At 56.2% G+C, this 14541-nt stretch overlaps 1 protein-coding gene across 6 annotated transcripts in view; it reads right to left on the bottom strand.

Annotated features, from left to right (window-relative positions):
• The window catches only part of LOC144724212 (LIM/homeobox protein Lhx8-like), a 192452-nt gene that overhangs the window by 159043 nt on the left and 18868 nt on the right, over positions 1–14541 (bottom strand). The gene's annotated exons all lie outside the window — the stretch shown is intronic.

The following is a 14541-nucleotide window of genomic DNA, read 5'->3' as shown; positions in this document are numbered from 1 at the left end:
CACCTTCTTCCCTGGACGTCCATTCGACTGATGTCCATCAGTTCACGTGGCTCATGTGACTTGTTAATTAACTGTGTTCACGTGACCTTAGAAACGTTACAATTTTCGTCGGTATGTAAGTGTTCACGTGTATGGCTATTTAAGCGCCACATGCATACCTTGCTAATAACGTGTCCGCGTGACCATCCCGCTAATTAGGTGTTCATGTGCCTGTCCGGCGAATTTAGTTGACGTGCCTGACTAAATGTTGACGTTATTAGTTTCGTGTTCACGTGAATGGCTCATTGTTTACGTAATTGCCCAGCTAAGGGTCCGTCCATAAATGACGTCACGCACCTAGGGGGGGGAGGGGTCAGACATTTGTGACGATGTGTGACAGGGAGGGGGGGTGAGAAATGTGACGTCACATCAAAATGCGCAACTTTAAACAAATATAGACAACACGTTCTACTTTATTAAATAGACTTTTTAATAAATGTGTTCTCCTACAACATCAGAGTGCAGCGCCACATTAAATACGCACTACAATGGCAATAGTTTAAAGCGATTTGAAGCATGTTTTAGTTTTTTGGGGGGAAGGGGGGGCAGAGCTTTGTGACGTCATATTTGAGGGGGGGGGGGGTAAAAAATCGTCCAAAATCGCGTGACGTCATTTATGGACGACCCCTAATTACACGTTCACGTGACCGCCATGTAAATTGTTGAGGGAGCCGTCGTGGTAATTCGGTGTTCACGTGACCACCGTGGTAAGTGTTCACGTGACATTGGCAATTAAATGTTCAATGTGATCGTGTGGCGAAGTGGTCACGTGACTGCCCGGCTACATAAGTGTGCACGAGACCGTGCTGAGCAGGCAGCTCTGTTGACGCGCATGCAAACCCCGTTACACACACACACTACACACACACACTACACACACTCATATACACCCCGTTACACACACTACACACACTTATATACACCCCGTTACACACACACACTACACACACTTATATACACCCCGTTACACACACACTGTTGTTACACACACACTACACACACACACTACACACTCTCATATACCCCGTTACACACACACACTACACACACACACTACACACACTCATACACCCCGTTACACACACTACACACACCACACACACACACGCCCTGTTGTTACACACACACTCATACACCCCGTTACACACACTACACACACCACACACACACACGCCCTGTTGTTACACACACACTCATACACCCCGTTACACACACACTCATACACCCCGTGACACACACTACACAGACCACACACACACGCTCTGTTGTTACACACACACTCATACACCCCGTTACACACACACTCATACACCCCGTTACACACACACCACACACACACACGCTCTGTTGTTACACACACACTCATACACCCCGTTACACACACTACACAGACCACACACACACGCTCTGTTGTTACACACACACTCATACACCCCGTTACACACACACTCATACGCCCCGTTACACACACACACACTACACTCATACACCCCGTTACACACACACCACACACACACACACGCTCTGTTGTTACACACACACTCATACACCCCGTTACACACACACACCACACACACACACGCTCTGTTGTTACACACACACTCATACACCCCGTTACACACACACACTCATACACCCCCGTGACACACACTACACACACCACACACACACACGCCCTGTTGTTACACACACACTCATACACCCCGTTACACACACACTCATACACCCCGTTACACACACTACACACACACACGCTCTGTTGTTACACACACACTCATACACCCCGTTACACACACACTCATACACCCCGTTACACACACTACACAGACCACACACACACGCTCTGTTGTTACACACACACTCATACACCCCGTTACACACACTACACAGACCACACACACACGCTCTGTTGTTACACACACACTCATACACCCCGTTACACACACACTCATACACCCCGTTACACACACACCACACACACACCCGCTCTGTTGTTACACACACACTCATACGCCCCGTTACAACACACACTCATACACCCCGTTACACACACACCACACACACACACGCTCTGTTGTTACACACACACTCATACACCCCGTTACACACACACCACACACACACACGCTCTGTTGTTACACACACACACTCATACACCCCGTTACACACACACACTCATACACCCCGTGACACACACTACACACACCACACACACACACGCCCTGTTGTTACACACACACTCATACACCCCGTTACACACACTACACACCACACACCACACACGCCCTGTTGTTACACACACACTGCTGCCACCACGTGTCTGGCTACTCGCCTCGGGAAACGGATTCCCCTACAAGGGGGGCGGGGTGGGGAGGAGGGCTTTGGGGGGTGACGCAGGGGGGGGGATGACGCTGGAGGGGGGTGGGTGTGACGCGGGGTGTGGGGGAGGGGCTAGGGATGCAACCCGCCCCTGCATCATCCGGACTCCACATGCTGAAGTCATCATCAACATCAACACTCGCGGCTTCTCCTCTTCACCTCATCATCGTCGCGCCTGTTTCCATATCGTTATATTCGCTAATCCACCGTAATCATAACCAGCATCAGCCCTGACTCATCATCGGCATCTACCCAGATTCATCAGCCGCTGCAAAGGAGGCATTATCACCACCACCATCACCACCACCACCACTCGCCGCTGACGCCGTCCTCGCTCCCGCGATGGCAGCGGATGACGGAGACGGAGACGCGCTCTACGGTGAGCAGCGGGGCCGGGTCGTCGTGGGGTCCACGTGGGTCGGGTGGGTCCGGGTGGGTCCGGTGGGTCCGGGTGGGTCTGGGTGGGAACCAAGACGGTCGGTCTTGATGGGGCTGTTGGGTCATGACGCGTTGGTGATGTGTGCTGATGGGACCTGGCTGGACCAGGTGAACTCTTGCATAGCCCCTCCTTTACAAGTCCTTGGTGGGGAAGCCCTGCAAGGGTACCCCGTTGTCTAGAGCCTCATCTAGCAGTGGGTCGCTTGAAGGCCGTGTACTTCTGTGATTCCCTATGGAGCGCTCTATGCGGCCATCATCAGCCAGGATCAGTGCATTGCTGGATGAAGATCTCCCCCCCGCCTCGCCTCTGCGACCTCTCCGGAGCCTGCGACGGTCAACACCGCACCCTCAGTGCGGTGTTGCACCACACACAGACATCCTACTGATGGGGACACAGCACGCAGACATCCTACTGATGGGACACAGCACGCAGACATCCTACTGATGGGACACCATACACAGACATCCTACTGATGAGACACCACACACAGACATCCTACTGATGAGACACCACACACAGACATCCTACTGATGAGACACTGCACACATACATCCTACTGATGAGACACTGCACACAGACATCCTACTGATGAGACACCACACACAGACATCCTACTGATGAGACACTGCACACATACATCCTACTGATGAGACACCACACACAGACATCCTACTGATGAGACACTGCACACATACATCCTACTGATGGGACACAGCACGCAGACATCCTACTGATGGGACACCATACACAGACATCCTACTGATGGGACCACCACACAGACATCCTACTGATGAGACACCACACACAGACATCCTACTGATGGGACACCACACACATACATCCTACTGATGAGACACTGCACACAGACATCCTACTGATGAGACACCACACACAGACATCCTACTGATGAGACACTGCACACAGACATCCTACTGATGAGACACCACACACAGACATCCTACTGATGAGACACCACACACAGACATCCTACTGATGAGACACTGCACACAGACATCCTACTGATGAGACACCACACACAGACATCCTACTGATGAGACACTGCACACAGACATCCTACTGATGAGACACCACACACAGACATCCTACTGATGAGACACCACACACAGACATCCTACTGATGAGACACTGCACACAGACATCCTACTGATGGGACACCACACACAGACATCCTACTGATGGATACTGGAATGTCGATCCTGGTCTAGAGTTTGCTCGTGTTGAAGCAATGCTGCTCACACGATGCACGGGGCCGTGTGGCTGATGGTGGGATGTGTAAATGAATGTCGATGTGGAGGGGCTGTTGTGTGAAGGAGGCGTGATCATGGCTGCTTCTCTGCATTGCGGGCCTGTGTAGTGATGCGTGTCGCATCTGCGTGTACAGTCGGGGGGGGGGGGCAGTAGGAGGACTCTGCTATCATCATGTACCCCGTGATTCCGAGTTGATCTGCTGGGTCAAGTCGCGTGAGCACAACGCCGATGTGTGTCCGTGGACCCTCCTCCACCACACGCAGCCGAATAAATAAAGCTGTCACGTGAACAAATGCACTTTTACTGATCATTGACCAAGAGTGATCCACATCGTTTAATGCCTGCATCGGTAAATGTTTAAACGCCTTGTGAGTCGTAGCAATTGTCGCGAAATCCCCGCGTGTTGAGCCCTGACCCCAACCCGCCCAGTGTTTGTTCAAGGCAGAAGCTACGGGAGGCCTCTTGACAAGACGTGTCACACGCCAGCCGCATGTGGCTCAGTCCTGGCCAGCGCAACATGCCGTGACGGGAGAGATGGCGCCAGTCCACTGCTGGATGAGGGGCCACCCCGGGCGACGGGTCGTAGGGAAGTCATTTGACCATACTTCACCACGATGGTCAGTGCCACGGTGGTGAAGGGGGTTGGTGTGATCTTGGCCGGTTCAGATGTGCGGCTTATATAATTCGCCACCGATTGTTAGCCGTAACCAGGAATCTAATTTGGCCTGTTTGTTTTATAACGGAGTGCGCTAACCAATGCGCCACCGCTCCACGTGTGAGTTTGTGTGTTCTACAGCTGAGCTCCAGCGTGAGTGTGTGCGAGTGGATGGAAGCGAGGTGGATGGAAGTGCGCGTGTGGCCTTCATCGGAGCTGGCTAACAGCACTCGCCCCAGCAGTGTGTGTTGGGGGGGGGGGGGTCTGTGTGGAGTCTGCACGATCCACCCTCATTGTGCACCGCGTCCCTCCGTGTTCTCCGGTTTCCTCCTCGCTTGCGAACCGCGCCCTCCCCGCCCTCCCCACGCCCCCCGCCAACTGCGGCAACTTGCAGGGCCCTCTTGAAACATGAGTCCCGAGACTCAGTGAGGCTCTACTCGGTAAACAACACTAAACCACCTTGAGATCGTCTCACTGAGTCTCAAGGACTCGTGCTCAGGAGGGTCCCGCTACATTGGGCATCGGCGAGAGTCGCCGTCACGCGGCTCACGAGGGTCTCCCTCTCGGGATGGCTTCATGGTCCCTCTCGCTCTACCGCTATTTCTGGCCGTCATCTCGTAGATCGGTGACTTGGGAGGAATCTGTGCGTGATTTCTCAAGCCGAGCAGTTAAAAGCAGGATGGCAGGCGCCCCACATCGCCACCACGCACCGGTATCCGCAGCGCTCTCAGCAGCGGCAGCAGCAACAGGAGCAGCAGGAGCAGCAGCAGCTACAGCGCTCTCAGCAGCAGCTGTAGCTGCAGCAGCACTCTCAGCTGCAGCAGCAGCAGCTTCAGCGCTCTCAGCAGCACCTGTAGCTGCAGCAGCACTCTCAGCTGCAGGTAGCAGCAGCAGCTTCAGCGCTCTCAGCGCCGCTGCTGCTGCTGCAACTGCTGCTGGAGGAGCGGAGGCGGCGGCGGTGCCACAGCTCCCGCGTGGCTCTGCGGACCCGGCGAACCGAGTTCAATTCCCGCTCGCGGCTAACACCGGTGACAGTGATTGAATCGGTTCTGGGCCGTGCCTAGGTTGACCCAGCCTCAATTAGAACCTGTGTAAAGATCGCCACTAGGGAGACGAAGGTGGCCGGGTATGGTGCTGCCCTCCCACCCTCTCGTGTGCCGTGCCGGCCTCAACGTGCGCTCACGGCGCTCGCCCCGACAGTCCGGGCCGCCCCCACGGGGCGTCGCTACCCTGGCGGTGTCGGTGGTGGTGGTGACCGTGCGAGCACTCGCGCCAGAACTAACAGCAGCAGCAGCGCCATAGGCACTACCAACACACCGGCATCAATCCTCACTCTTAGCATGCACAATAACACGACCCTCAAGTCGAACGCTGCTAACGCAGGGCGAAGCCGGCCCCACCCCTCACCCACCCCGACCTTCACAGAGCCGAGACCCCCTCACCAAACCGGCACCACAATGAGTCGGCAGATCCCCCCCTCCACGTGTTGGTCTCTCCGCGAAAAAGACTATCAACATATTTAACACATCCCATCAGCCTCGCACTTGGCCCTCTGTGTGAGTGGATCTTGACAGCAGCGTGTGGCTCAACACAAGCAGACCGGTTGTGACATTCACTGTCTCAACGTGCGAATCGCATGATGCAATAAGTCGGAGCGACTGTAATGACTGCAGCTCGCTTTTAATGATTACATGGTTCACGATGCCCCCTGTTTAATCGTTGCCTCCGCTGACGATGACCACCAAGCTGAGCCTCAGCCTGCTCGTGCCGTGAGTCGCGACTTGCCCCCCCCCCCCATCACGCTGTGGGCGGCGGGCGCGTGCCCCCGAGTGTGTGGGTCGTGTAGCGGTGACCTGCCCGGGCTCGATTCCCGCTCACGGCCAACACCGGTGACGACTCTCTGAACCGGTCCTGGGCCTCCCCTAGATCTACTTAGCCTCAAATGAGGTGCGATGTGTGAACATCGGCACTGGCAAGACAAAGGCGGCCGGGCGTGGTGTTGGGCAACCCACCCCCTCGTGTGCCGTGCCGGCCTTCATAGGTGCTCGCTAACAGCACTTGCCCCAACAGTCTGTCCCAGGCTACACGGGGGATCTTTGTCTTTGGGTATAAGAGTGTATACCAACTCGCTAACAGCACTTGCTCCAACAGTATGGTAAACACTGCAGCGGGCTCTTTGTCTTTGTAGTGGATTCAGCCTGTGCGGGGGTGAGACTGTATGTGTGGTGAGGCTGTGTGTGTGTGAGGCTGTGTGTGTGGTGAGACTGTGTGTGTGTGAGACTGTGTGTGGTGAGACTGTGTGTGTGTGAGGCTGTGTGTGTGTGAGGCTGTGTGTGTGTGAGGCTGTGTGTGTGAGACTGTGTGTGTGTGAGGCTGTGTGTGTGTGTGAGGCTGTGTGTGTGTGAGAGGCTGTGTGTGTGTGAGGCTGTGTGTGTGTGAGGCTGTGTGTGTGTGAGACTGTGTGTGTGTGAGGCTGTGTGTGTGGTGAGACTGGTGTGTGTGTGAGACTGTGTGTGTAGTGAGACTGTGTGTGGTGAGACTGTGTGTGTGTGAGGCTGTGTGTGTGTGAGGCTGTGTGTGTGTGAGGCTGTGTGTGTGAGACTGTGTGTGTGATGAGACTGTGTGTGGTGAGACTGTGTGTGGTGAGACTGTGTGTGGTGAGACTGTGTGTGTGTGAGACGGTGTGTGGTGAGACTGTGTGTGGTGAGACTGTGTGTGTGTGAGACTGTGTGGTGTGAGGCTGTGTGTGTGTGAGGCTGTGTGTGTGTGAGACTGTGTGTGTGGTGAGACTGTGTGTGGTGAGACTGTGTGTGTGTGAGGCTGTGTGTGTGGTGAGACTGTGTGTGTGGTGAGACTGTGTGTGTGTGTGAGGCTGTGTGTGTGGGTGAGACTGTGTGTGTGGTGAGACTGTGTGTGTGAGGCTGTGTGTGTGGTGAGACTGTGTGTGTGGTGAGACTGTGTGTGTGGTGAGACTGTGTGTGTGTGTGAGGCGTGTGTGTGGTGAGACTGTGTGTGTGTGAGGCTGTGTGTGTGGTGAGACTGTGTGTGTGGTGAGACGGTGTGTGGTGAGACTGGTGTGTGGTGAGACTGTGTGTGTGTGTGAGGCTGTGTGTGTGGTGAGACTGTGTGTGTGTGAGGCTGTGTGTGTGGTGAGACTGTGTGTGTGGTGAGACTGTGTGTGTTGAGGCTGTGTGTGTGTGAGGCCTGTGTGTGTGTGAGACTGTGTGTGGTGAGTCTGTGTGTGTGTGAGACTGTGTGTGTGGTGAGGCTGAGCGTGTGTAATGAGACTGTGTGTGTGAGGCTGTGTGTGTGTGAGACTGTGTGTGTGGTGAGTCTGTGTGTGTGTGAAACTGTGTGTGTGGTGAGGCTGAGTGTTTGGTGAGACTGTGTGTAATGAGACTGTGTGTGTGTGTTGAGTCTGTGTGTGTGAGTCTGTGTGTGTGTTGAGGTGTTTATGTGGTGAGGCTGAGTGGGGGTGGAGCTGTCGCTGGGGCCGTTAGCGGAGCCGGACCGCGAGAGCGGAAACGAAGCCGGGGGGAGGAGGTGGGTGAGGAACCTTGACGGAGAGCGCTGATGGTGAGGGAGTGATGGGTGAGTGATGGGTGAGTGATGGGTGAGGGAGTGATGGGTGAGTGATGGGGTGAGGGGAGTGATGGGTGAGTGATGGGTGAGGGAGTGATGGGTGAGTGAGTGATGGGTGAGGTAGTGATGGGTGAGTGATGGGTGAGGGGAGTGATGGGGGGAAGGAGTGATGGGTGAGTGGATGGGTGAGGGAGTGATGGGGGAGGGGAGTGATGGGGGGAGGGAGTGATGGGGGAGGGAGTGATGGGTGAGGGAGTGATGGGGGGAGATAGTGATGGGTGAGGGAGTGATGGGGGAGGGAGTGATGGGGGAGGGAGGTGATGGGGGAGGGAGTGATGGGGGGGAGGAGTGATGGGGGGAGGGAGTGATGGGGGAGGGAGTGATGGGTGAGGGAGTGATGGGTGAGGGAGTGATGGGTGAGGGAGTGATGGGGGAGGGAGTGATGGGGGAGGGAGTGATGGGGGGAGGGAGTGATGGGGGAGGGAGTGATGGGGGAGGGAGTGATGGGTGAGGGAGTGATGGGGGAGGGGAGTGATGGGGGAGGGGCACCTCCAGCGCAGCTGCCCTGTGACACGGAGGTCGGTGCGGCTGGAGAGTCGTTCATGGATGAGTCTGTCTGGCTCAAGCAGTGTCGTTTACATTCAAGGTGTTCACATTCCCCTCATTCATACATTCAGTCTGCAATTCACTCTGCCTACTCATCCATTCTGCTCATTCACTCTCGTGCTGAGGAAGTGAGTCAGTGAGAGGGAGGGAGTCGGTATTGGTGACTGAGTCAGGGAGGGAGTAGGTGGAAGGGGCAGGGTAGAGAGGGAGGGAGGGTGTGTGTGCAGGTGAGTGGGAGGGAGGGAGGGTGTGGGTGCAGCTGATGGGGGAGGGAGGGTGTGGGTGAGAGGGAGGGACGGGAGGGTGTGGGTGCAGGTGAGTGAGAGGGAGGGGGTGGGTGAGGGAGGCAGGGAGGGTGTGGGTGCAGGTGAGTGAGAGGGAGGGTATGGGTGCAGGTGAGTGGGAGGGAGGGAGGGTGTGGGTGCAGGTGAGTGGGAGGGAGGGAGGGTGTGGGTGCAGCTGAGTGGGTGGGAGGGAGGGTGTGTGTGCAGGTGAGTGGGAGGGAGGGAGGGTGTGTGTGCAGCTGAGTGGGAGGGAGGGTGTGGGTGGAGGTGAGTGGGAGGACTCGGCAGAACCGGAATCTCCGCTCTCCGAGTCGTCGCTGCCCGGCGCAGGTCGCGGCGCTATTCGCCACAGGAGCTCGCAGACTGCCTCCGCGCGCTCTCGGCGCCTGAAAGCGGCCATGGCGGACTCGGACTACGGTGAGGGGCCCTGCGGGGAGCGCGACCCGGGCGGAGGGACGAGGGAGGGACGAGGAAGGGGGTCGGGCAGGAAGGGGGTCAGGCAGGGAGGGGGTCGGGCAGGGAGGGGGTCAGGGCAGGGGAGGGGGGGGTCAGGCAGGGGAGGGGTCGGGCAGGGAGGGGGTCGGGCAGGGAGGCACCCGGCCTGACCGCCGAGGGAGTTCTCGGCCACATCATCCACCACCTCCTCGATATCATCGTCATCATCGTCGTCGTCACCCAGTAAACAAGGACACGTCGGCCCAACGTGCTCCTCTCGGTGCGGGTCCCAGCGCGTCTCTGCCTCGCTGCTGCTGCTGCTGTGTCGCTGCTGCTGCTGCTGTGTCGCTGCTGCTGCTGCTGCTGTGTCGCTGCTGCTGCTGCTGTGTCGCTGCTGCTGCTGCTGCTGTGTCGCTGCTGCTGCTGCTGTGTCGCTGCTGCTGCTGCTGCTGTGTCGCTGCTGCTGCTGCTGCTGTGTCGCTGCTGCTGCTGCTGCTGTGTCGCTGCTGCTGCTGTGTCGCTGCTGCTGCTGCTGTGTCGCTGCTGCTGCTGCTGTGTCGCTGCTGCTGCTGCTGTGTCGCTGCTGCTGCTGCTGCTGTGTCGCTGCTGCTGCTGCTGTGTCGCTGCTGCTGCTGCTGTGTCGCTGCTGCTGCTGCTGTGTCGCTGCTGCTGCTGCTGCTGTGTCGCTGCTGCTGCTGCTGTGTCGCTGCTGCTGCTGCTGCTGTGTCGCTGCTGCTGCTTTGCGTGAGAGGCCGCGCCTGTCGCCGCAGGTAGACGATGAGAGGAGCTCACCTGGAAGATGCACGACCCCCCCCCCTCCCCGCGGTGTGTGTGGAGTCCTCCTGCGCGTGGCGGCGGGGAGCGCCGCATTGCGCTACGAATCGGGCTCGCGGCCGGTTTTAGTGACGGCATATATATGAACCGGTCCTGGCCTCTCTCCTAGGTCCACTCTGCCTTAAATGAGTACCTGGTGTGGTGTGCAAACATCAGAACTGTGAAGACAAAGGCGGCCGGACGTGGCGTTGGCCATCACTGGGTTGTCTTGCCAGACTTGAGATGTGCTGGTTTTTGCACTTGTCCTAGCAGTCTGTTAAGGCTAGAGGGGCATCTTTGTCTTTATTATATATCAGCCCCCCTTTCACTTTGTGTGTCAAAGCGATGTTCTGCTCAAATGAGCTTTGATGCAATGGTGCTCATGTCCCATTTACACCTGAGCCAGTGGTGCGAACTCCACGTTGCTATGGCGGGGACGAGTTTATTAATAGGGCAACCGCTGCTGGCTACCCCACAAAGTCATACTCATTTTAATGACCCCGGGATGATGATGGGCTGAGTCAACTTCCCCAGCCAGGAGTTGAAGTCGCGACCTTCCGACGGCGGTCCGCTCAATCGATCGCTGAGACACCTCCCCTCGGACGCGCTGGCGGCGCGCGCCACGGCACTCTCCATTTTTAGAGTGCCCACTGAGGCGCACACACCGACACACACACCACCGACACACACACAGACACACACACACACACCGACACACACACACACCGACACACACACACACCGACACACACACACACAGACACACACACCGACACACACACACACCCACACCGACACACACACACAGACACACACACAGACACACACACCGACACACACACACCACCGACACACACACCCACACACACACCGACACACACACACACAGACACACACACACACACAGACACACAGACACACACACACCGACACACACACACAGACACACACACACCGACACACACAACAACCGCCATTTGCCACTAAGTGGCGGTAACGTCACCACGACGCTTGTGCCAGGCCAAGTGCACCTTGAGGCCACGTGAAGTGTCGAACGCCCGCTGGCAGGAGGTCACGAGGCAGACCCAGGTGCCACGGGTCGACTGACCGAGATGACCGAGATGACTGACTGATGCACCACCTGTGCCCCCTACTGTACCAACTCGCTGTGCTTTAGCCACCCGGCGCTCCGCTCGTTGTTGTGAGCGTCGCTCCTCCGCCCTCCGTTGTTGTTGGAGGGCGACTGCCTCCAACTGCCCAGTAGCGTCCGTCACGAGCCTCTCCACAGAGGCCGATCTTGACACCGCTGGTACCAGTCATCGGCAAGTCCACTCTCAACTCCACGTCCTCCTGTACCACATCACTCCATCTCTTCTCTAGCCCGTGCCGCGCCCGTTTAGCCCCCTCTATCCGGCCGAACAAAAGTCGTTTAGGCAAGTGGTGGCTGGGCATGCGGGCTACATGACCCAGCCAACGCAGCCTTGCCTGCCGGAGGAGCTCATCGGATGGGACTTTGCCCAAATCTTTTAAGGACTTGTGAGCTCCTCACACAATCCAGCCTGGTTAAACCCAGGATGGATCGTAGGCAGGCCAGCCTAAATGTTTTCCAAACGGCGAAGATTGCTTCAACGTGCCCGCCGCTGTCTGCACGCGACACAAACGCGTGTTGGGAATGTGATCTGGCGATGGGTGTGTGCCAAGCGATGCGTGGAGAGAAAGGAGTGTCCACTGCTATTGGTGTAGCGAGAGCTTATACTGGATGTGGTGTGCGGGGTGAGTGTGTACTCTCCGGGTAGGCTCTAGGAGGTGGGCACGTACGTGCGCTCGAGCTGTGGCTAGTCGCCAGGCGTGATTGGTCGCCATCGCGAGGTGTGTACCGCCGGATGTGGCGTGCCGAGTTGAGGCCAGGCGGGACACTCTGTGCACAATGAGGCCTGTGCCGAGTTGAGGCCAGGCGGGACACTCTGTGCACAATGAGGAGGCCTGTGCCGAGTTGAGGCCAGGCGGGACACTCTGTGCACAATGAGGAGGCCTGTGCCGAGCACTGCACTCGGGCCAACAATCCATTCCAGCAGACGCCGTTACAATCACAGACACCCACTCACCACCCACCTATCAGCTGACTCGCATTCACACCATCCACTCACTCGCCCATCCACTGAATCACTTCGTCACTAACTCGCACACAAACCTACTTACCAACTCCGAAGACAAAGATCCCCCGTGTAGCCTTAACAGACTTGGTGCAAGTGCTGTTAGCGAGCACCTGTGAAGGCCGGTTAGGCACCGAGAGGGGTGGGTGCCAGCACCACGCCCAACCGCCTTTGTCTCACTCGTGGCCATGTTTACACACCGCACCAAGTACTCATTTTAGGCTGAGTCGACCTAGGGGAGGCCCAGGACCGGTTCAGATAATTGTCACTTGTGTTGGCCGTGAGCGGGAATCGAACTCGGGTTGCCGGGTTCGTAGCGCAGCGTTAGCACCGTTTGCTACATACGGTGCGAAAGAAGTTCTACAAACACTCACTCACCACCCACTCCACATCTCAAAGAGAGGGTCCTTGTCTATAACTGCTGGCAGTTGACCAGCACGTGCTCAAGCAAGTCTGACTGATGATGAGACACTGTGGACACCCGTCCAGAGTTTGCATGTTTTGAATCAATGCGCTGAAATGATGTATTCCCAGAAGGTCGTGTGTGGCTGATTTAACGTGTAAAAAAATACTTACGAGTTTCATGTGGAGAGACGGATATGTGAAAGAGCCGTCTTGTCTGCTTCACGATTGTCACTCTGTCATTTGATCGCTCACTAACTCACCCCCCACCCACTTCTTCACCCACTCCATAACTACTCACTCGCCCCCCACTTCTTCACCCACTCAATAACTACTCACTCGCCCACCCACTTATTCACCCACTCCATAACTACTCACCTCGCCAACCCACTTCTTCACCCACTCCATACTACTCACCTCGCCCACCCACTTATTCACCCACTCCATAACTACTCACTCGCCCACCCACATAACTACTCACTCGCCAACCCACTTATTCACCCACTCCATAACTACTCACTCGCCAACCCCACTTCTTCACCCACTCCATAACTACTCACTCGCCCACCCACTTCTTCACCCACTCCATAACTACTCACTCGCCAACCCACTTAATCACCCACTCCATAACTACTCACTCGCCCACACCACTTCTTCACCCACTCCATAACTACTCACTCGCCAACCCCACCTTATTCACCCACTCCCATAACTACTCACTCGCCCACCCACTTCTTCACCCACTCCATAACTACTCACTCGCCACCCACTTATTCACCCACTCCATAACTACTCACTCGCCAACCCCCACTATTCTCACCCCACTCCATAACTACTCACTCGCCAACCCACTTATTCACCCACTCCATAACTACTCACTCGCCCACCCCACTTATTCACCCACTCCATAACTACTCACTCGCCCACCCACTTATTCACCCACTCCATAACCTACTCACTCGCCAACCCACTTATTCACCCACTCCATAACTACTCACTCGCCAACCCCACTTATTCACCCACTCCATAACTACTCACTCGCCCACCCACTTATCACCCACTCCATAACTACTCACTCGCCAACCCACTTATTCACCCACTCCATAACTACTCACTCGCCAACCCACTTATTCACCCACTCCATAACTACTCACTCGCCCACCCACTTATTCACCCACTCCATAACTAACTCACTCGCCAACCCACTTATTCACCCACTCCATAACTACTCACTCGCCAACCCACTTATTCACCCACTCCATAACTACTCACTCGCCAACCCACTTATTCACCCACTCCATAACTACTCACTCGCCAACCCACTTATTCACCCTCTCCATAACTACTCCACTCGCCAACCCACTTATTCACCCACTCCATAACTACACACTCGGCCCACCCACTTCTTCACCCACCTCCCATAACAACTCACTCGACCTACCCTCTTAATTCACTGACCACTCCATAATCTACTCACTCTCCCAC

This window comes from Lampetra planeri, chromosome 20 (genome assembly GCF_965212315.1).
Source record: "Lampetra planeri chromosome 20, kcLamPlan1.2.h2, whole genome shotgun sequence".
Taxonomy (NCBI): domain Eukaryota; kingdom Metazoa; phylum Chordata; class Hyperoartia; order Petromyzontiformes; family Petromyzontidae; genus Lampetra; species Lampetra planeri.
This window is presented reverse-complemented; position numbering and strand designations above follow the sequence as displayed.